The 21,721-nt window shown below is 42.5% G+C and overlaps 1 protein-coding gene across 2 annotated transcripts in view; it reads right to left on the minus strand.

Moving 5' to 3' along the window:
- The window catches only part of LOC140730599 (BTB/POZ domain-containing protein 3), an 80,302-nt gene that overhangs the window by 52,777 nt on the left and 5,804 nt on the right, over nt 1-21,721 (minus strand). For both annotated transcript variants that reach the window (XM_073051276.1, XM_073051275.1), the window contains exon 2: nt 21,503-21,614. The gene's annotated coding sequence lies outside the window, so the exon portion shown is untranslated. The remainder of the gene's footprint in view (nt 1-21,502; nt 21,615-21,721) is intronic.

The following is a 21,721-nucleotide window of genomic DNA, read 5'->3' on the forward strand; positions in this document are numbered from 1 at the left end:
ATGGGTTCAATGTCCATTTAGGAATCGGATGGCAGAGGGAAAGAAGCTGTTTCAGAATCATTGAGAGTGTGCCTTCAGGCTTCTGTACCTCCTTCCTGATGGTAACAATGAGAAGAGAGCATGTCCTGGGTGATGTTGGTCCTTAGTAATGAACATTGGCTCTTTGAGGCACAGCTCCTTGAAGATTTCTTGGATAATATGGAGGCAAGGACCCAAGATGGAGCTGTCTGAATGACTGGTGTCCTGTCACACTCACTTCAATAAAAAGCAAATGTTTGAGAGGCTGGTCAAGGACTACATCTGCAGCATGCTACCACCCACGCTGGACACTCTACAATTCGCCTACCGCTGCACTTGATCGACAGGTGACGCAATAGCCACAGCTCTACATACCAACCTTATACAGTTGGAGAAGAGGGATACTTATGTGAGAATGCTGTTCTTGGACTACATTTCAGCATTCAACACCATAATTCCTTCCAGGCTCGACAAAAATCTCAGAGACCTCGGCCTTCACACTGCTTTGTGTAGCTGGATCCTGGACTTCCTATCAGATTGCTGGCAGATGGTGAATGGGCTCCCTCACCTCTGCCCTCTGACCCTCAACACAGAGGTCCCGCAGGGTTGTATCATAAACCCCCTCCTTTACTCTCTGTATACCCATGACTGTGTCGCCACCCACAGCTCCAATCTGCTAATTAAAATTGCTGATACACTACACTGATTGGCCTAATCTCAGCTAATAATGAGGCAACCTACAGAGAAGTCATCACCCTGACACAGTGGTGTCAAGAAAACACCCTTTCCCTCAATGTTGCGAAAACAAAGGAACTGATTGTGGAGAAAGGAGAATAGAGACAGGCTAACCCCTATTGGCATCAATGGATCTGGGGTTGGGAGAGTGAACAGCTTTAAGTTCCTCAGCATAAACATCATTGAGGATCTCACGTGGTCTATACATATTGGCTGTGTGGTGAGAAAAACACAACATTGCCTCTTTCACCTCAGACAGTTGAAGTTTGGTGTGGGGCCCCCAAATCCTAAGGACTTTCTATAGGGGCATAATTGAGAACATCCTGACTGGCTGCATCACTGCCTGGTATGGGAACTGTACTTCCCTCAATTGTAGGACTCTGCAGAGAGTAGTGCGGACAGCCCAGCGCATCTGTAGATGTGAACTTCCCACTATTCAGGACATTTACAAAGACAGGTGTGTAAAAAGGGCCTGAAGGATCATTGGGGACCCGAGTCACCCCAACCACAAACTGTTCCAGCTGCTACCATCTGGGAAACATACCGCAGCATAAAAGCCAGGACCAACAGGCTCCAGGACAACTTCTTCCACCAGGCCATCAGACTGATTAATTCATGCTGATGCAACTGTATATCTATGTTATATTGATTATCCTGTTGTACATTGCACATTTAAATGGAGACATAATGTAAAGATTTTTACTCGTGCATATGAAGGATGTAAGTAATAAAGTCAATTCAATAATTCTACAACTTTTTGTAGCTTTTCGCGGTTCTGCACGTTAGTATACCTCCCCCCTCCCCCCCCCCCCCCCCCCCCCATATCAGACAGTGATGCAGTCTGTCATGGTACATCTATATTAGTTTTTGAGTGTTTTAGGTGACACACCAAATCTCATCGAACTCCTAATGAAATATAGCCATCGTCTTGCCTTCTTTATAACTGCATCGATATGTTGGGACCAGCTTAGTTGCTCAGAGATCCTGCCACCCAGGAATTTGAAATTGCTCAAGTGAACATTGCCTTTTAAGGAGATATATTTTGAGAAGCACATGAGTCAAACTTCAGCAGCTAAATGCAATATTCAATCTATGAATGTAGCCTTTCAACATTAATGATACATTCAATTATCTTAAAGCATGATAACCAATTTCAAAATTTCAATGGGACTTCAGAAATTTTAATATGTGCAACTCCTGAGTCAGTTGGTAAATTTCTGATCTGTTGACTAGATCAACAATATCAATTCAACACAAATCAAACTATATTAGTTTCAGCATTTCTTTTTCTACCATCTGATCTCATTCACCTCCTTTCACTTGCATCTCCTCTTATCATTTGAGTTTGCCATCGCCACTTGTGTCAGACAGGTTCTCTTGATCTCTGCCCTGTCACAGACACTTTTATTCTCAAAATATGTGTGCAGAATACAATTCTGAAATTTATCTTCTCCAGATAGCCACAGAATACAGAAAACCATACAAGTAGTTGAAAGAAAGACATCGATACCCCCTGAAGGAAAAGGAAAAAACAAAAATTTGCAAACCCCCAAACCCTCCCCCGCACAAAAATAAACAGATCACCTGAACCCCCAGCCCGCCAATCGGCAACAAGAAAGAATGGGTGAGAACTTAAAAAAATAGAACTGAGAAAGGCCGGTATGAACGACAGTTACTTTAAACTTCAGTCCAATCCATAAATCTCAGAATTTCTATACTATCTCCAAGAGCATCGGGACCTAGTGGCCCCTCTGGTGGCAGCAGCCTGAACCAACGGCAGCGGTCCAAACCCCAGCGGCTCGAACCGTGGGCCCCTCCGACAACAACGGCCCAAACCAAAGGCCCCACTGAGGAAAGTGACATGAACCAGTGGCCTCTCCGAGCACCGCTCGCTCTCCTCTGCATTTACCTCGATGCTTTAATCGGCAAGAAATGTAGCCGATCACGGACCCTCACCTCTGAGGTTCTCCTCGTGGTAGCTGATGCTGGCATTTCTCTCCTGGAGTTTTTCCTGGGGACAGCAGAGTGCGAGCTCTCTCGATCGAACTACAGACTGTAAGTCACAGGCTCCAACAGTTGCAAAAACAAAACTAAGATAAAAAGAGTAAGCAGAAGACGTGGAAGAACTGAAATGATTGACCATCTGGAAGATGTTGCCTGAGGAATCGTTGTACACTGGCGCCATCTTGACAGAAAGTCAAACTCCCAAAGAAAATTCAAAGTCTGAAATATTAATTCTCTTTCTGTCTCCACAGATGCTGCCTGACTTACCCAATACTTTAAGCATGTTTTATTTTTATTTAATTAGTTACTGCAATCGAGAAGCAACTACTTGGGAGGCTGTACTCCTTAAATAGATGCAGTGATAATTGGGCCATTTTACCTGATGTGCTGTGGTAATTAACTTAATGTCCCAGTAATGGGCCATATTAATGTGCTGTTGCTGTGTAAAAAATGTATCTTCTAAATACAAATACTCTCGTATCGTAATTTATTATTAATGGCATGAGAGTACCTGTATTTAGCAGATATATTCTATTATCCTAATAATAATGTGGCTCAGTGGGCAGCTCTCCTTCCTTCGAAACAGAAGGTTTAAATCTCACCCCAGAGCCCTCAAAGCAAATATATTCTGTGCTGAGACTCCAGTAAGGGAGATTTTAAAGAAATTAGTTTTATTTGTCACATGCATATCGAAACATACAGTGGAATGTGTCATTTGAGTCAACGACTAATACAGTCCAAGGACATGCTGGGGGCAGCTCCCAAATGTCTCCATGCTTCTGGCGCCAGTGTAGCATGCCCACAACTTACTGACACTAAAGGGCAATTTATACTTCTGCGTCGAATCTACGCCGTACCCTGACGCACACCTCCCCAAAAATGTAATAACGTGTTGCGGCGACGCAGACCACAACTGCGATTGGTCCGCTTGGTAGCATCGCATTTCCTCCTACACATTTCTGGCTGCTTCTGAACGATCAACCAAACCATCAAATCTACCTGCCGACATCCGAAAGTATTTGAAATGCATTTCCTCGTCCACGTCTCTCAGTGGCCGGACAAGCACAGAAAATTCACCCTCCGTCTGCCTCAATCCGTTCAATGGTCGTACACACCATCTCCCCCGATGTCTTCTCTCTTTTTCTGCGTTGCAGTAATTTCAATAGAAATAATTCTTGTTCAACATTTATTAGCTCCAACTCCAACATGATGCGTCAGTTTCAGTCGCCATTGTTTGAAGTACACAAAGAAACTCAACACAGTGGCATAGAAACCCCACCGCCAACTAGCGTTTTGGCGGTGAATTGCAGAGTGATGCAGACACACCAACGCATAGGTATAAATGCTCACAACGGCGTAGGCCACAGCGTAGAGCCTACGCAGAAGTATAAATCAGCCTTTACTCGTACATCTTTGGAATATGTAAGGAAACCCACATGGTTATCGGGAGAACGTACAATCTCAACATGAATATGTCCTATTACTTCAACATAATTACGGTAAAATAGCCAAATTATCATGGCATCTACTTAAGTGAATGGCATCCCAAGTAGTTGCTTCTTGGATGTGACAATTACCTTTAAAACAGAACGTTAGAAATGTTGGGCAGGTCAGGCGGGAACTGAACCTGAATCACTGGCATACTAACCTCTACATTACTGTGCTGTCCTATTGAGGGAGTACTATATGCCCAAGATGTTGACTTTAAATTAAGTCCCAGGCTCCTCTGTTGGATAGATATTAGTCCTTTTAAATAGGGAATTTTTATTTACTTTATTTAGAGGTTCCGTGCGGAGTAGGCTCTTCTGGCCCTTTGAGCCGTGCTGGCCCAGACACCTCCGACAAGACCCACACAACCCTAACCTAAGCACCGGACAAATTGCAATGACCAGTTGGCCTACACAAAATGTGTTTAGACTGCGGGAAGCAACCAGAGCACCCCAGGAAAACCCACACATTCCACAGTGCAGGGACCGCTTACAGAGGACGCCAGAATTGAACTCTGAAACCGTGCTGTAATAGCATCGCACTAACCGCTACACTAACAATTGGACTCGTTGCTACTGGAACTATTGCTATAGACAATATACTAGGTCTGGGTGAATATCACTGTTAATAGGGGCTTGACTGCATTTCCTACTTTACAAGAGTACTTGAAGTGTAGAGCACTCCCAAGTTGAGGAGCGTTCAGTGGGAATGAGCACCTTTATCCCCCTATGTCTCAGCACTCAGAGAATAACAATGATCACCTCAAACTATTGGAGAATTTCAATCACCTTCACTCTGAATCAGCATTCCTAACAACCGACATCAGATGTCAGTGTTGTTAAAATGAGCTTCTTTACACTACTGTGTCGAAAAGGTCTTTGCAATTTGCCAATTCAGTTCAAGTTGTCAAGGATACTGCAAGCTCAGTGATTATAGGAAACCCCAGGCTTTTGTTTCGTTCATCAGTCGGATGGGGATGTTGTGGCAAGGTCATCTTGTCGAGGTCATCCCCGATTAGATTAGATATGATGAGTCCACCTTCAGATGACGAACCGTTGTCGTCTGTCTGGTCTGGGCTCTCCTCTGGGTGCTATTAAGAAGTGAGCTCTGGAAATTTGCCCAGCAATAATAAATAACAAGGAGTATGTGATTTATTCGAGCATCTGGTGTGTTTATGCCTGTGCTTTACATGATAGTGTGTGAACCACGATGCCATCCAGTGAGTGTACAACAGAATCCGTCTCAAACAAAGCCAATAAAATCAAGCAAGGCTGCCTCGTTGTCTCTCCTTTCATACACGCTGCAACACTGCACCTCCAACATCCCTTAGGAGTAGAGCTCATCTTCAGCATTAATGGGAATCTGTTCAGTCTATGGGGTGTATACTCCAGTTGCTGAATCTCAACCATCAAGCTGCAGATTTCAGAGGGCAATGCACTTGCTCGTGCTGTGAAGCCGAGCTCCACAGAATGGTCAACTCAAGTCAAGGCCCGTGAGAGGGTGGCCTTGCACGAGGGCAAGGCCGTCTGCGAACCTGCCCCCAAACAATAAAGGTTCGCAGCGGGAACTGGAAAACATGGATCACTCTCGATATCTCAGCAAGCACTACTCAGCAAAGCCGGGCATTGATGATGGAATCCACCTCTGATTTCAATGTGGTGCACAGACTCTGGGTGCTTGAAGACCAGGACTTCAAACCTGGTACAAAACTTGTGGAATCCATGGCAGTGGTGTTCCTTATTTCCTGTGCGTTTCTGAGTCCTGGACCATCTGCAACAAATGTTTCACAGCACTGGAAAGATCCCACCAGCATTGTCAATGCAAAATCCTCGAAGTCATCTGGAAGGCCCACCAGAAACAATGGTGCACAACAAGGTTGTGCCCTCAGTCCCCTAACCTGCTCCCTGAACACTCATCACAGCAGGGCCCGATTCTGCTCCAACTCCACCTTCAAGTTTGCAGATGATGCCACCGTAGTGGGTTATGCCGCAAATAATGATGAGTTTGGAGTACAGAAAGGAGACCGAGAGCTTAGTGACATGACGTCATGACAACCACCGTTCCCTCAATGTCAAGAAAACAAAAGAGCTGGTCACGGACTTCAGAAAGGGGTTGGAGGGGCAGTACCTCAAAGTGGACATCAACAACAACAGCCTGCCCTGGTCCATACTGATGTCACAATCAAGAAAGCTCAGCAATGTCTCTACTTCCCCAGGAGGTTAAAGAAATCCAGCATGTCTCCAACAACCAACTTTTATTGATGGCCCATAGAAAGCATCCTATCAGCTGCAATAGTGCTTGGTATGGCAACTGCTCTGCACGTGACTCCAGGAAATTACAGAGAGATGTGACACAGCTCAGCTCATACTGGGAACCAGCCACCCTACTATGGACTCTGTATATATTTTTTGCTGCCTCTGTAAAGCAGCCAGCATAATCAAAGATTTCACCCTTTCTTCTCCCCTCTTCCATTGGGCAGAAGATACAAAAGTCTGAAAGCATGTGTTAAGATTTTTACTGCTATGCTGTAGGTATTTCATTTTAACAGTTCTGTAAGAGCCGTCTGTTCTGCTTTCAGCCCATTTGGGTTTGAGCTAAAAATAGGGGGTTGTAATGTTCAAGCTTAGGAATGTAGTATCATCCATTCAGGATGGTGGAATTGGGAGGAGGTTCCACAGGACGCTGAGTGGAGAACCTTTTTGTGAAGGACATTGGTGTGGGTCGAGGTCTTTTTGGCGGGAGCTGGGAGAAGCCAGGAAGGAAGATGGCTGAGAATGCCGTCCCGGTTGCATAAGGTGTTTTGTGCAGCTGAATGGCTTCAAGGAGGAAAGACCAACACTGCAGCGGGGGAACCCGTTTATTTGAAATGGGTGTTGAGCGACATTCGAAACATGGTGTGTGCTCTCATGCAGGCTGTGGGTCCAGCCTGTGAGTTAGAGACAACTTTAAGATGAGCTTCAACTTATGTGTACATTTGGACTGGGTTAACTGTAATAGGCCCTTATAATTTTTTTTCTTTTTAATTTTCCCTTTAATTGTTTGATCAAGCTGAAATTTGTAAATATACTTCCTGTATAATTGTATGCAGCGTACGATCTGTCATTTCTTGCAAGCAGGTAACTGCAAGTGGGCAGCATTTACACAGTATTTGCTAAGATTAGGGTGTGGGTGGTTGAAACATCTCGGATCAAAGGTCTGATGGGACCCAAGTCATATTGGCCCTAGACGTACGGATTTGAATAAAGGTGGTTTTCTCACCGGTGGGTCCTCTGGCTTGTTAGCGAGGGACTAACCAGCCGTATTTCTTGAAATATCTGGCAAAAAGGAGTTCACATGTACCACCAGGATTAAGGACAGCTTCTATCCCATTGTTATCAGACTCTTGAACAGACCTCTTGTATGACAAGATGGACTCTTGGCCTCACAATCTACCTCATTATGATCTTGCACATTGTTGTTTACCTGGACAACACTTTTTCAGTAGCATTTATACTTTATTGTTATTGTTTTACCTTATTCTAGCTCAAAGCACTGTGTAATGATTTGATCTATATGAACAAGATCTTCAAGACAAGACAAGATTTTCAGTGGTACTTGGTACAATAAACCAAAACTTAGTCCAAGGAAACAAATATTTGAGACCTCTACCAGGCCAGTGTCCCCAGAATAGAGGACTCTAGATATTGCAGCTGGCCATGCTGGGCAGGCCATGTCATTCCCATGCCAAACATCAGATTCCCAAAACAGACACTCTGTTCCAAACTCTTGTGGATGGTGGACACATACATGACTGTCTGTAGTAGGCCTCCGTTAGTCTTGATAGACCATGGATTTGTGCCTTGGAATGTTTCCAGGGTTCAAGGATTTTTCCCAAGCTGCAAGTCTCCCCTCTCCATGCCACCGATGTTGTCCAAGGGAAGGGCATTAGACTGTCTGTACCGTTTCCTTAAAGTGTCTCCTGGGAATCTCCGGGCCACAACTGCTCAAAGTGATCATGGAGGATTGGGGATAGAATTGAGAAGTTTGCTATTCACTGGGTGCATACAGAATCATTACACAAGCAGAGGAAGGAGCACACACCCTCACAAATCAGCCATCTCTTGCCCCATCTGCAAAGCAGTGCGTGTCTCTGTCACTGTCGAGGTTGCGAAGAATTTCCTACACTCCAGTTGTCTTAGCCCTTCTACAAGTCAGAGGTCATGGATGTGGGAGCTTTGCTGATGTATTATTCACTAATTTAGTGATACAGTGCAGAGTCCTCCTGGCCCTTCAAGCCACACCGTGCCATTAACCCCTGCCAAACCCGATTAATCCTAACCTAATCATGGGACAATTTACAATGACCAATTAAACTAACTTTGGACTGTGGGAAGAAACCGGAGGACCCAGAGAGAATCCATGCAGTCTACCAGGAGGACATACAGAGACTCCTTACGGAACGTCACCAGAATTGAACTCAGAAACGCTCTGAGCTGTAATACCGTCATACTAACCGCTGCACTACGATGGCACCCAATGCATGTGCCATGGCGTGTACTACAAAACAGGTCTCGCACACCCACACAACTACGGAATTTAGCTATGTTCTTACAGCAACATTGTGTAATTACTGTGATACTTCCGTCTTCTAAATAACATAATGAAAATTTACAAAAGACTTAATTACAAGGCAGTAATGAAATCAAAAGTTGGAATGACACCATCAACAGGAGGAATGTAACTGAAATACATTATTCATCAAACTCCGGCAACTGGATTACCTTAAACCCACCAGGGTACTGGTTATCACTTACAAAGAACATCAGACAATAGGTTTAAACAGCATTATTAAGTTTATTCATGAGGTAAATGTAAAAGTACTCTGATTATCTGCCTGACTCTGGTAATTATAAGCTTGTTTGCTGCAAATTGCCATCTGGATAGGAACATTGGAACAACAGTAGGCGATTTAGCTTGTCGAGCCTGTTCCACCATTCAATGAGATTGTGACTGATCTATCATCAACCCTCATGCAACAGAATTCTTCAACTCACTTGATTAACAAACTCTGTCAACTTCAGAAATAAAATTAACAGCTGATTGAGTACTAATTGCTATTTGCAAAATTGTTACCACTGCACTTGGGTAAAGTGTTTTGAGCTCATCACAGAAGACAAACTGGAGACACAAGAGATTGCAGATGCTGGAATCTGGGGCAACTGCTTCAGGATTCAAAATTGTTTATTGTTATTATTCAGTTCACAAGTACAGAGGAGAACAAAATGATCGTTACTCCAGATCCAATGCGGATTTAAGGAAAAAGCAAAAGGAACACAATAAAATAAATATAAATGCAATCCTATAAAACACAATGTACAAGTGACTGAGTTGGCCGTGCATATATACATAAGATTAGCTTATATAAACAGACTGTATACTGTATACATAAAGTGACACTGTGTAGGAGTATCTGTATAAGCTGACTGATAGGAAATGATAAAGTGACAGTGACTCTTGACTAGAGGAACTCTTCTAGGTAGCAGCAGGGCTTATGAAAATACAGTGGGACAGTGACTGTGTCAATGCAGGAATGAGGTGCAGCGTGTACACATAAAGTGGTAGCCCATGGTGGGGATGAAGGGTGGTTAGGGTTGATGAGAGTTTTGACCTAAAATGTCAGCAATTCCTGTCTAACCCTCCCTCCCCACCTCACCGAGATTCTCCAGATTGTTTGTTGCTGCAGGACATTAATGCAACAATCAGTCTGCAGGGAGGACTCACTGGGTCACGGTGAGAGGAAAGAAGCAGTCACTGAGTAGTAATGTTGTAATCAGAGAGCAACAGTGGGGAAACGGGCTTCCAGCTCACAGATTCTGCACCAGCCTTCAAGCACCCACTTGCACTAACCCCTCACTTAATTCATTTAATTATCCCCACATTCCCATTAACCAGGTTCCACCGCTCACCTGCATTTAGGGGCAATTTACAGCGGCCTATCAACTACCCACCTGCACTTCTTTGGGATGTGGGAGGACATTGAAGCATGTAGAGAGAACGAGTGAACGAGTAGTTCACATTTACAGAGAGAACATGCAAACTCCATACAGACAGCATTGATGGGTCAGGTTTGAACTTGGCTTACTGGAGCTGCAAGGTAGCAGCCGTGCGAGCGATGTGTCAGTAGATCTCCTAACATCTTTTCTATAGGCTTTAATGAGAATCCAAAATGAAATTATATTACCTCACTGTAGTTCTCAATGTATGTAGGACTATCTAATTCTCAATGTATGTAGGACTATCTAATTCTCAATGTATGTAGGCCTATGTGGTTCTCAATGTTTCAATATACATCCTGAAATTCTTTTTCTTCACAAACATCCACGAGAACAGGAGTGCCCCCAAAGAATGAACGGCAGTTAAAACGTTAGAACCCCAAAGCACCCTCCCCCCACGCACAAACAGCAGCAAGGCAACGATCCCCCCACCCCCCGCCAGCAAAAAAAGTCAACACTCTCCACTGAGCACTCAAGTATGCAGCAAAAGCATCGATAAAAACACAGGCTTGCACTACCCCAAAAACTACTTGTTCACCCGGTAATTCGACATACCACAGGCTCTCTCTCTCCCTAGTAAGGGAAAAATAGGAATCCCCATTTCGCAGCAAGAGGGGAGACATAACAGACAACTCGCTGATTTATGGTGTTAAAAGTTTGTTGTGTTTTTTTTTAGCTCTACGCCCAGGAGTCAGCGATGTATGTAGACCTATGCAGTTCACAATGTGTGTCGGCTGACAGAAATATTGCATCATCTTTAATACTTGTCACTTATGGGGGTACTGCTTCCATTGTGACATTCATATGCTGGCATTCCCAGATCAACTTATCACATTTGCATTGCCTTAAGTGACAAAGAGTATTTTGAGCACTGCTACAAGTCCAATGACTGTGCTGGAGGCGTAGTGGTATCCGCACCTGGACTTCGGTCCCAGGTTCGAATCCTTGCAAGCTTTCTACCTGTGCTGGGTTGAGCATTGAAATAGCAACTCGACCTCATGAAACAGACAAATGTAAAGAAACGGCCCGGTGTGCTATCAAGGTGTGGGGAGGAACTTTACAAGGCCAATGTTTAATACCTGTCAGCTACTTGTCAAACAGCCAAACAGTATGAACTACCGACCTCAGAAGGGTTGTTCCAACAAGGAAATGGTGTTTGTTTGACAGGGGCATAGGGAGGATCAGAGTGTTCTGACAACCATTGAGAGATCTGAAGGTCCTGGAGGAAGTAGATGAAGAAGGACAACAGCTCCCATACCCAAATGTCAGGAGGACTTGTAAATGCTGTAATGTGGTTGAAATGATTAGGAGAGGCCTTGAAGTCAAAATGCGTGTCTTTAATGTTTTTGAGCAGCAGTCTGCAAAAGTTGTAGTCCCTTTAAATAGCAATGCTACAGAGCAAACATCACAAAAATGAAAACAGTTCTGCTGGAGTGTCACTGACAGAGCCATACAGTATCTTCCAATACCTGCCACCTGGGATTTAAAGAAAACATTAGGGCTTGCAACAAGCCCTGGATGCTAAGCACAACGGGAACCTCTGCCTCAAACATTCAGTGACGTTAGTCATGTCAGAGAAAATACTGCAGCTACTACATCGTCACTAATCAGTCTCTCCTGGGCTCCAATATAAAGCCCTATAAAAATCCAACTAATCAGACAAGCACAATTATCAAGGTTGTTATTCTACTTGTTAAAACATTGACTTGTGTCACTTAAGCTAAGAAGCACTCACTGGAAATCAGGTCTTCATTTTAAATGAAGGACCGTAGACCAGAAACACAATGCTGCCCGACCTGCAGGAATAAGCCCACCGAGAGGTTGCAGGGGTCTAATTAAAACCACGGTATGATGGAATGACAGGCGGTGCTCAGAACTCTGGGACTATCAACAGGCCCAAGGAGAGAACTAAAATAGATGACATTTCATAAGCTGGGAATAGCAGTACGCAGTTCCTGCTTGCTCCCATCCACTTGCCAATTTAGCAGATTGCTAAACCCCTGGCATGCTAAAGTGCCCTAGTGCTAAGGGCGATACCAGCTTTTAGTTAGCCAGCATCACTGGGCTTTCCTCCATATATTCCTACCAAATATCAGACCATTGACACTGAAATTTCTGGGAAGATGGTTGAGTCATAGTTAATTCATGTTATTATGTATTTGTGTAAGCATTTTTGCTTATCTCACCCATTGCCTTTGAGATGAACTGAAAACAACCACTTCCAAGAACAGTTCAGTGTCTCCCACATCACAATTTGCCAGGATGAACAAAGAAAGTAGACTCCCTCCTTAAAAATACATTCTGAACTTTTCAGCAGTTCCATCATTACCATTACCAGAGCTAGTGTTTGATTGTTGATTTAATTAATGTGCTGAACTTAAACTGCCAGAGTCACGGTGGGATTTGAGCTCCTATCTGCAGATCATTAGCGAAACCAGGCCCTACTGCAGTAAAAGAAGCTCTACATCAATGCTCTCCGTGAAACGATGTGCTGCTCAAAATACAAGAAACACACAAAGTCTTTGGAACTCTTTACCAGAGAGGATTGTGGATGCGCAGTCACAGGGTACATTCAAGGACATGATAGATGGGAGCTACAGGGAGGTAGTCACCCCCAAGTTGCAGGAGAGGGAAAGGGAGAGTGGGCAGCCAGTGTTGTGTATCCCTGCAGTAGTAAGTATACTGCTTTGGATATGTTGGGGGAGAATGACCTATCAGGGGAAAGCCACAGCGACCAGGTCTCTGGCACTGAGTCTGGCTCTGTGGCTCAGAAGAGAGGGGGTGGGATGCGGAGAAGAGGACTGCAATGGTGACAGGGGATTCAATAGCTAGAGAACTAGAAAGGAGATTCTGTTGATATGAAAGAGAGACCTGGATGGTATGTTGCTTCCCTGGTGCTAGGGTCAGGGGTGTCTCAGATCTGATCCACAGCATTCTAAAGGAGTAGGGCGAGCAGCCAGAAGACATGGTACATATTGGTATCAACAACATAGGTAAGAAAAGGGATGAGTTCCTGAAGAGAGGATATGGGGAGCTGGGTAGAAAGTTAAAAAGCAGGACCTCAGGGGTAGTATTCTCTGGAGTGTTGCCTGTGCCACGCGCCAGTAAGGGTAAGGAAAGGATGGTTTGGCAAGTGAATGTGTGGCTGAGAAACTGGTGCATGGGGCAAGGTTCCAGATTTCTGGATCATTGGGATTTCTTTGAGGGAAGGTGTGACCTGTACAAAAGGAGGTGTTACATATGAACCTGAGGGAAACCAATATCCTTACAGGCAGGTTTGCCAGTGCTTTTGGAGGGGGGAGGGTGTTTAACTAACTTGACAGGGGAATGAGAACCGGATGGGGCAGTTGTCATGCAAATAGATGCAGCGTGTAGTGAGATTGTGGGGAAGATAGGTAATTCAACGGGCAAAGTTGGAGTCAATTGGATGGGTTGAAGTGTCTCCTTAAACTAAACAGTAGGTTCAACAGTTCAAAATGTGAGGCTAAAGTAAAAGGGAAGGAGAGCGCAGGAGAGGTTAGGAAAGCCTCCAGAATAAATAGAAGAACAAAAAGTTTGAAAAGCGTTAAGAATTTATCTTCCAGTAACATTGGGACAAAATTGAAAATGGTGATGAATACAGGACCAAGGGTGTTATACTTGAATGCACGCAATATTATGTAACAAGGTAGATGATTTTGTAGCACTGTAAGCAATTAGTATGCATGGCTTTGGGGGCATTAGTGAGTGATGGCTGAAGGAAGATCATAGTTGGGAGCTTAACATTCAAGGATGCACATTGCTTCAAAAGGACCAGCAGGTAGGCTGAAAGGGTGGCATGGCTCTATTGTTAAAATTTGAAATCAAATCTTTAGAAACTGGTCACATAGGATCAGAAGATGTAGAATCCTTGTGGGTAGAGTTAAGCAAGTGCAAGGGTAAAAAAACCCTGATGGGAGTTATATACAAGCCACTGAATAATAGGCAGGATGTGGAAAACAACTTGCAATGGGTGATAGAAAGGGCATGTAAAGAGCCCAATAATGGGGGATTTTAAGATGCAGGCAGATTGGGGAATATCAAGTTGGTGCTGGATCCCAAGAGAAGAAATTTGTAGAATGCCTACAAGATGGCTTTTTTTAGAGCAGCTTCTGATTGGGCCCACTAGAGAAAAGACAATTCTGGACTGTGTGTTATATAATGAATCAGATTTGATGAGTGAGTTTAAGGTAAAGGAACCCTCAGGAAGGCAGTTGTGGTAATATCACATGTCACGTGTAAGCATGTGATTGGACAGTGTTCGGAGCATGCGCAGAAATGACAGAATGATCTAGAAACTTGTATGGTAAAAACCTGGTTGCTGTTTGCTGCTGTTAAGTAAAAGTTCTAGTTCTATTCTTCCAGAATATGTTTCGTTATTAGAAACCCACGGTACATATAAAGAACACAACATCCTCTACTGTCACCATGAGGCCATACTCAGATTGGAGGAACAACACCTTATATTCCATTTGGGTAGCCTCTAACCTGATAGCATGAACACTGATTTCTCGAACTTCCAGTAATGCCTTCTTCACCATTCCCCATCCCCTTTTTCCTCTCTTACCTTATCTTCTTACCTGCTCATCACCTCCCTTTCATGCTCCTACCCCCTTTTCCTTCTTCCATGGCGTTCTATCCTCTCCTATCAGACTCCCCTTTCTCCAGGATTGTGTCTCTGTCACCAATCAACTTCCCAGCTCCTTACTTCATCCCTTCCCCTTCAGGTTTCACCTATCACTTTGTGTTTCTCTCTTCCCCTCCCCACACCTTTTAAATCTACTCCTCATCTTTTTTTTCTCCAGTCCTGCCAAAGAGTCTCAGCCCAAAACGTCAACTGTACTTTTTTCCATAGCTGCTGCCTGACCTGCTGAGTTCCCCCAGCATTTTGGATGTGTTGATTTGGACAGGCTGTTTTTTGGCAAAGTGTACTTGGTAAGTGGGAGGCTTTCAAAGGTGAAATTTTGAGAGTGCAAAGCTTGAATGTGCCTGTCAGATAAAAGGTAAAGATAACAGGCGTAGGGAACCTGGGTTTTCAAGAAATATTGAGGCATGGTTAAGTAAAAAAAGGTGCATAGCATGTATAGGCATTTAGGTACAAATGAAGTGCTTGTGGAGTATAAGAGATGCAAGAAAACACTTAAGAAAGAAATCAGGAGGGCAAAAAGAAGGTATTAGGTTGCTTCTGCAAACAAGATGAAGGAGAATACCAAGGGCTTCTACAGATATGTTAAGAGCAAAAGGATTGCAAGGGACAAAATTGGTCCTCTGGAAGATCAGAATGGTAATCCATGTGCAGAAGCAAAAAATATGAGGAAGATCTTATTTTTTTTACATTTGTATTTACTCAGGAATGACACCAAGTCTATAGAAGTGTGGCAAAATAGTGTCAACTTCAATGACACTGTACAGATTAGGAGGAGGTGTTTGTTGTTATGAGGAAAATCAGGTGGATAAATACCCAGGACCTGACAAGGTGTTCCCTTGAACCCTTCTGGAGGCAAGTACAGAAATTGCTGGGGCTTTAGCAGATATGTTTAAATCATCCTTGTGAGGTACCAGAAGATTGGAGAATAGCCAGTGTTGTGCTGTTTAAGAAAGGCTCTAAACATAAACCAGGAAATTATAGGCCAGTGAGTCTGATATCAGCTGTGGGAAAGTTATTGGAAAGTAGTCTAATGGCCGGACATATGAGTTTTTGGATGGATATGATCTGATTAAGGGTAGTCAACATGGCTTCATACGTGGAAGGTCATGTCTAACCAATCTTATAGAGTTTTTTGAGGAAATTACCAGGAAAGTGGATGAAGGCAAGGCAGTTGATGTTATCTACATAGACTTTAGCAAGGCATTTGACAAGGTCCCACATAGGAGGGGTTGGTCAAAGAGTCATTCAGGATGAGGTAGTAAATTGGATTAGACATTGGTTTTGTGGGAGAAGTCAGAGAGTGGTAGTAGATGTTTGCCTCTCTGATTGTTCTAGAAACATCAAGAAGTATGGCGCTGTAAGACACACATGTAGTTGTTGCTATTGTAAATAAAGTTTTGGTCATATTCTTCCAGAATATGTTTTGTTATTAGAAACCCACGGTACGTATAAAGAGCACAACATGGTGTCAGAAGTCGGTCTGGAAGAATAATATGTTTAGCTAACACAGGAGAAGTGAAGATAATCGGGAAAAAAGAGCACAAGCTGTTTTGGGTGTGCTAACTGTTTTAAAAATGGAAGTTTTGTAACCCCCATCGACGCTTCAGCTGACTGGAAATGTTGCTGAAAACTGGAAAAAATTTAAACAGCATTTTGAAACTTATTTATCGGTGATCGGAGCAGAAAATAAATCGGAAAAAACAAGAGCTGCCATTCTACTCCACGTGATTGGTGACAACACAATTGAGGTATATAACCATTTTACTTTTGAACATGGAGATAATTTGAATCTAAAAGCGATTATGGACAAATTTGCAGCATTTTGTATAGTGAAGCGCAATGTGATTAATGGGAGGTACAAATTCTTTACCTGTTGGCAGACAGCTGGTCAAACGATTGATCAATTTGTTACGGAATTGAGAAACTGCAGTAAATCATGTGAGTTTGCAGAGCTGACGGACTCTCTCATTAAAGACAAAATTGTTTGCGGCATTCTGGATAATCCTCTGAGAGAAAGACTCTTAAGAGAACCAGACATGGATTTGGAAAAAACTTTGATTCTCTGCAAAGCTTCGGAATCCGTGACGTCGCAGGCTAAAGAGCTTTTTATTTAGAGCTGCGTAGACACTGTAAAGTGTGAACCTATTAGAAAAAATAATGAAGCGACAACAAAACCAACAGAGAGCAAGACATCATCCGAAAGAGAAAAACCTTGTGATTGCTGTGGGCGGGAGCACCAACCTAAAAAGTGTCCAGCGTATGGAGAAATGCACAGTCACTGTGGTAAGAGTAATCATTTTTCATGCTGTTTCAGATGTAGAAAGGAAATAAAACACATAAATGCAGTGCTTGAAAATGAATTTGAGGAGTTTTATATTGATGTGCTTTGACAAAACAAACAAAGTAAGAATGACTGGACTATGCCATTGCAAGTGAACCAAAACAATATTCTGTTTAAACTTGATACTGGAGCACAAGTAAATGTTCTTGCAGGATCTGAGTTTAATGCATTAAAGCCGAGACCAAAGTTACATCAGACAAATATAAAAGTGACTGGGCATACCAGTTAAAGGAACATGTGTGGCGAAAGTATCACACAAAAATAGTGTGCACACACTTTCATTTGTGGTCGTGTCAAAAAATGTACAGTCAATACCGGGTTTATTTGCCTGCGAGAGACTGAATATGGTGAAAAGAGTCTTAGTTCTGGACAGTGACACAGAGTCAGCATACAGTCACTTGATGAAAGAGCAAGAGAGAACAGAATTTGATACCAATGCAGCAAAAGTAAAAGAAATCATAAAGAAAAATCCCAGACCCATCCCTTTGTTACCAGCATCTGACAAAGCATTGCCACCAAAACCAAACTTGCCGGTACAGTACAATATGGATCTGAAGCAAGGAGTGACAAGAATCAGGATCCAATTGAAGAAGTGAAAGCACGAGTGAAGGAATTGAGAAGTTTTATTGAAATGTTGAAGTCTCAGCATAAAAAAGAGATTACACAGTTAATGAATGAATTGCAATTTCTTCACAAAGACCTTAAGAAAGAGCCAATTTCAGAGTTTCAGTTAACTGATACAGACCAGACAAAACATGAAATTAACAACGAAACACAAGAACTGTGTGAACGACTTAGAAGATCTACTCATTTTCATAAACCCCCAGAGAGACTGATAGAGACATATTAACTTATGTATTTGTTTTGCTTAATGTTGTTAATTGTTTTTCTTTTTAAGGAAAGGAAGATGTGGTGATTTCATGTGTCATGTGTAAGAACGTGATTGGACAGAGTTATGAGCATGCACAGAAATGATAGAATGTTCTAGAAACATCAGGAGCATGGCGCTGTAAGACACGTGTAGTTGTTGCTGTTGTAAATAAAGTTTTAGTCATGTTCTTCCAGAATATGTTTTGTTATTAGAAACCCACGGTACGTATAAAGAACACAACAGCAGTGATCACAATGTGATAGAATTCACCCTACAGTTTGAGAGAGAGAAGCTAAAATTAGATGTATCAGAATTACAGGGAATAAAGGGAACTACAGAAGTGTGAGAGAGGAGCAGGCTAAAGTTGATTGGAAGGGAAGACTAGCAGTTTCTGGGAGCAATTCAGAAGTTACATTATAATTTCATCATATTCTAAAGAGAAGACAAGTGAAGTCAAAGATGGTATTAAAGCAAAAGTGAGGTCATATAGGAAAAATTAGTAGGAAGCTTTTAAAAACTAACAAAAAGCAAATGAAAAAGCAGTAAGGAAAGAAAAGGTGAAATATGAAGGTAAGCAAGCCAATTCATATAAAAGAGGAAGACATTTTTTTCCAGATATAAAATGAGTAAAAGAGAGGTGAGAGTGGCTATTCGACAGGTGGAAAATAACACTGGAAAGGTAGTAATAGGAGCCAAAAAAAAGATGAACATAATAAGTATTTTGCATCAGTCTTCACTGTGTCTTCACCAGTATGCCAGAAATTTGAGCATGTCAGGGGGCAGAAGTGAGTGTAGTTGCTATTACTAAGGAGTAGGTGCTTGGGAAGCTGACTGATCTGAAGATAGACAAGTCACCTGGACCAGATGGACTTTACCCCAGGTTCTAAACAAGGTAGCTGAAGAGGTTGTAGAGATATCAGAAATGAACTTTCAAGAATCACTAGATTCTAGAATGGTTCTGGAGGACTGGGAAATTGCAAACGTCACTCCTCTAATTAAGAAGAAAGGGAGGCAAAAGACAGGAAATTATAGGCTATTAAGTCTTTAGGGGTTGGAAGTTGTTGGAGTCCATTATTAAGAATGAGGTTTCTGGGTACTTGGACATACATGATAAAATAGGCCAGAGTCAGGACTAAAGGGAAAATCTTTCCTTAAAATCTATTGGAATTCATGCAGGATAGACAAAAGACAATCAGTGAATGTTCTTTACTTGGATTTTTAGGATGGCTTTTACAAGGTGCCATGGAAGGCTGCTAAAAATAATAAGAGCTGGTATTATTGGAAAGATACCAGCATGGATAGAAGATTGGCTGACTGACAGGAGGCAATGAGTGGGAATAAAGGGAGTCCTTTTCTGATTGGCTGATGGTGACTAGTGTTGTTACACAGGAGTAGGTGCTGCGAATGCTTCTTTGCCTGTTATCTGTCAATGATTTTGATGATAGAATTGGTTGTGACCTCAGGTTTTCGGATGATGTAATGATAGGTGGAGGAGCAGGTAGTGCTGAGGAAGCAGGGAGCCTGCAGATGGACTTAGACAGATTGGGCAAAGAAGTGGCAGATGGAATACAGTGTAGGAAAGTGTATGGTCATGAACTTTAGTAGCTGGAATAAGGTATGGACTATTTCCTAAACAGGGAACAAATTCAGAAATCAGAGGTTTCTTTGTGGAGGAATCCCTACAGAGGATTCCCTTGTGCAGATTGACTTACTGGTAAGGAATGGAATTGCAAAGTTAACATTCAGTTTGAGAGGACTAGAGTATAAAAACAATGATGTAACGCTGAGGGTTTGTAAGGCATTGATCAAATCACACTCGGGAGAATTGTGAGCAGTTTTGGGCCCCTTATCTAAGAAAGGAAGCTGGCTGGTGGTGTAGTGGCATCTGCATCAGACATCGAGATGAATGGTCCCAGATTCGAATCCAGCCAGCTTCTTGCACGCTTTCCATCTGTGCTGTGTTTGTTGAGTGTCGAGTTAGCAACTCAGCCTTGTAAGAAACAGACAAAGGCTAAGGAAACAGCATGGTTGCCACCAACTGTTACACAAGGCATGAAGAAGAACTCAATCTAAGAAAGGACTGGGGAAAGTCCAGAGGAGACTCACAAAAATTATTTTGAGAAATAAAAGGTTAACATATGAGGAGTGTTTGGTGGTCCTGGGCCTGTTATTCTCAGTAGTTTGGAAGAATGGGGAGGCGGTGGTAACCTCATATTAAACCCTGATGTTTCTTATCATAGTAAGTATAGGACCAAAGGGCACAGCCTCAGAATACTAGGATGCCCCCTTGGAACAGAGATTGAGAGGAATTTCTTTAGCTAAAGGGTGGTGAATCTATAGAAGTCATTGACACCGATGGCTGGAGATGCTAACTCGTTGGGTATATTTAAAATGGAAGTTTAAAAGTTACGGGGAGAAGGCGGGAGAATGGGATTGAGAGGGATAGTAAATCAGCCAATGGTATAGTGGACCAGACTCAATGACATTAATGACCTAATTCTGATTCTATGTCCTCTGGGCAGAGATCCACAGCATTTTATACACAAGGAAAATCAAACAATGTGGCATTAGTGCATGGAAATATTGCTAGGATCAGTCACCAACTCAATGAATAGCAGAACAATGGCAAAGGTCAAGCAGCCTACTTCTGCTTGCATTTCTTCAGTTCATATGATCTTGTAGAAATGTTTATTCAAAAATGTGTTTCCCAGACACTAATTCCTCCGTGCTTGTAAATCAGGAGTGTATGTAAAATCAAATCTCAGCAAAGTAAATTACAGAGCATTCCCAAGACTTGGCCAACAGAAAAATGAGCAGTGATAATGCTGATTAGAGCATTATCATCTATTAATGTCATCTATTCATTGATCTTTTGTCTCACACCAGAGTACCACATGGCACTGAATTGCAATAGAAGCAAAGCCAGAGGAAGCCCTTAAAATGACAGGAAAACATGTTCCCACCCACCTTAAAAAAGGCCCTCTAGTATGGTGAATGCGCCTGATAAAAATATTTCTTAACTTTTTGAACTCAGTTCATAAAAAGGACAATGCATAACTAGCAATATAAAATCTATGCATCCTTCAGCCTAGCTGTCAAGGTTTACACAGTGTGAAATTTGCTATCAGAAACCAGAAAAGCTATAATTATTTTCAGGTGAAAGGGCAGCAGTTATATTACTGGATTAGTAAACCAGAGGCCTGGACGAAGTGAGTTGAAATCTACCATAGCAACGATGGAATTTAAATCTCATTAATAATTTGGAATTTAAACTAAAGGAATAAATAAGAGTCAGTGGTAAATATTACCACAAAATTATTATGTAAAAACACAACTGATGTTCTTACCTGGTCTGGTGTGGACTTGACCCACGGATTTTACTGTCTTTGAAATGGCCTAAAAATGATTCACTTCAAAGGGATAGCCGATAAAGCTGCCCTTACCATCAAAGCTCAAATCCTGAGAAAAAAGAAATGGAAATAAAAGGTGGTTCACATGTTTAAGATTCAAGATTATTTATTGTCATTCTTTAGTACGTGACTGTAAAAGAGAAAGAAATTATTGTT

Source organism: Hemitrygon akajei, chromosome 7 (genome assembly GCF_048418815.1).
Source record: "Hemitrygon akajei chromosome 7, sHemAka1.3, whole genome shotgun sequence".
Classification (NCBI taxonomy): domain Eukaryota; kingdom Metazoa; phylum Chordata; class Chondrichthyes; order Myliobatiformes; family Dasyatidae; genus Hemitrygon; species Hemitrygon akajei.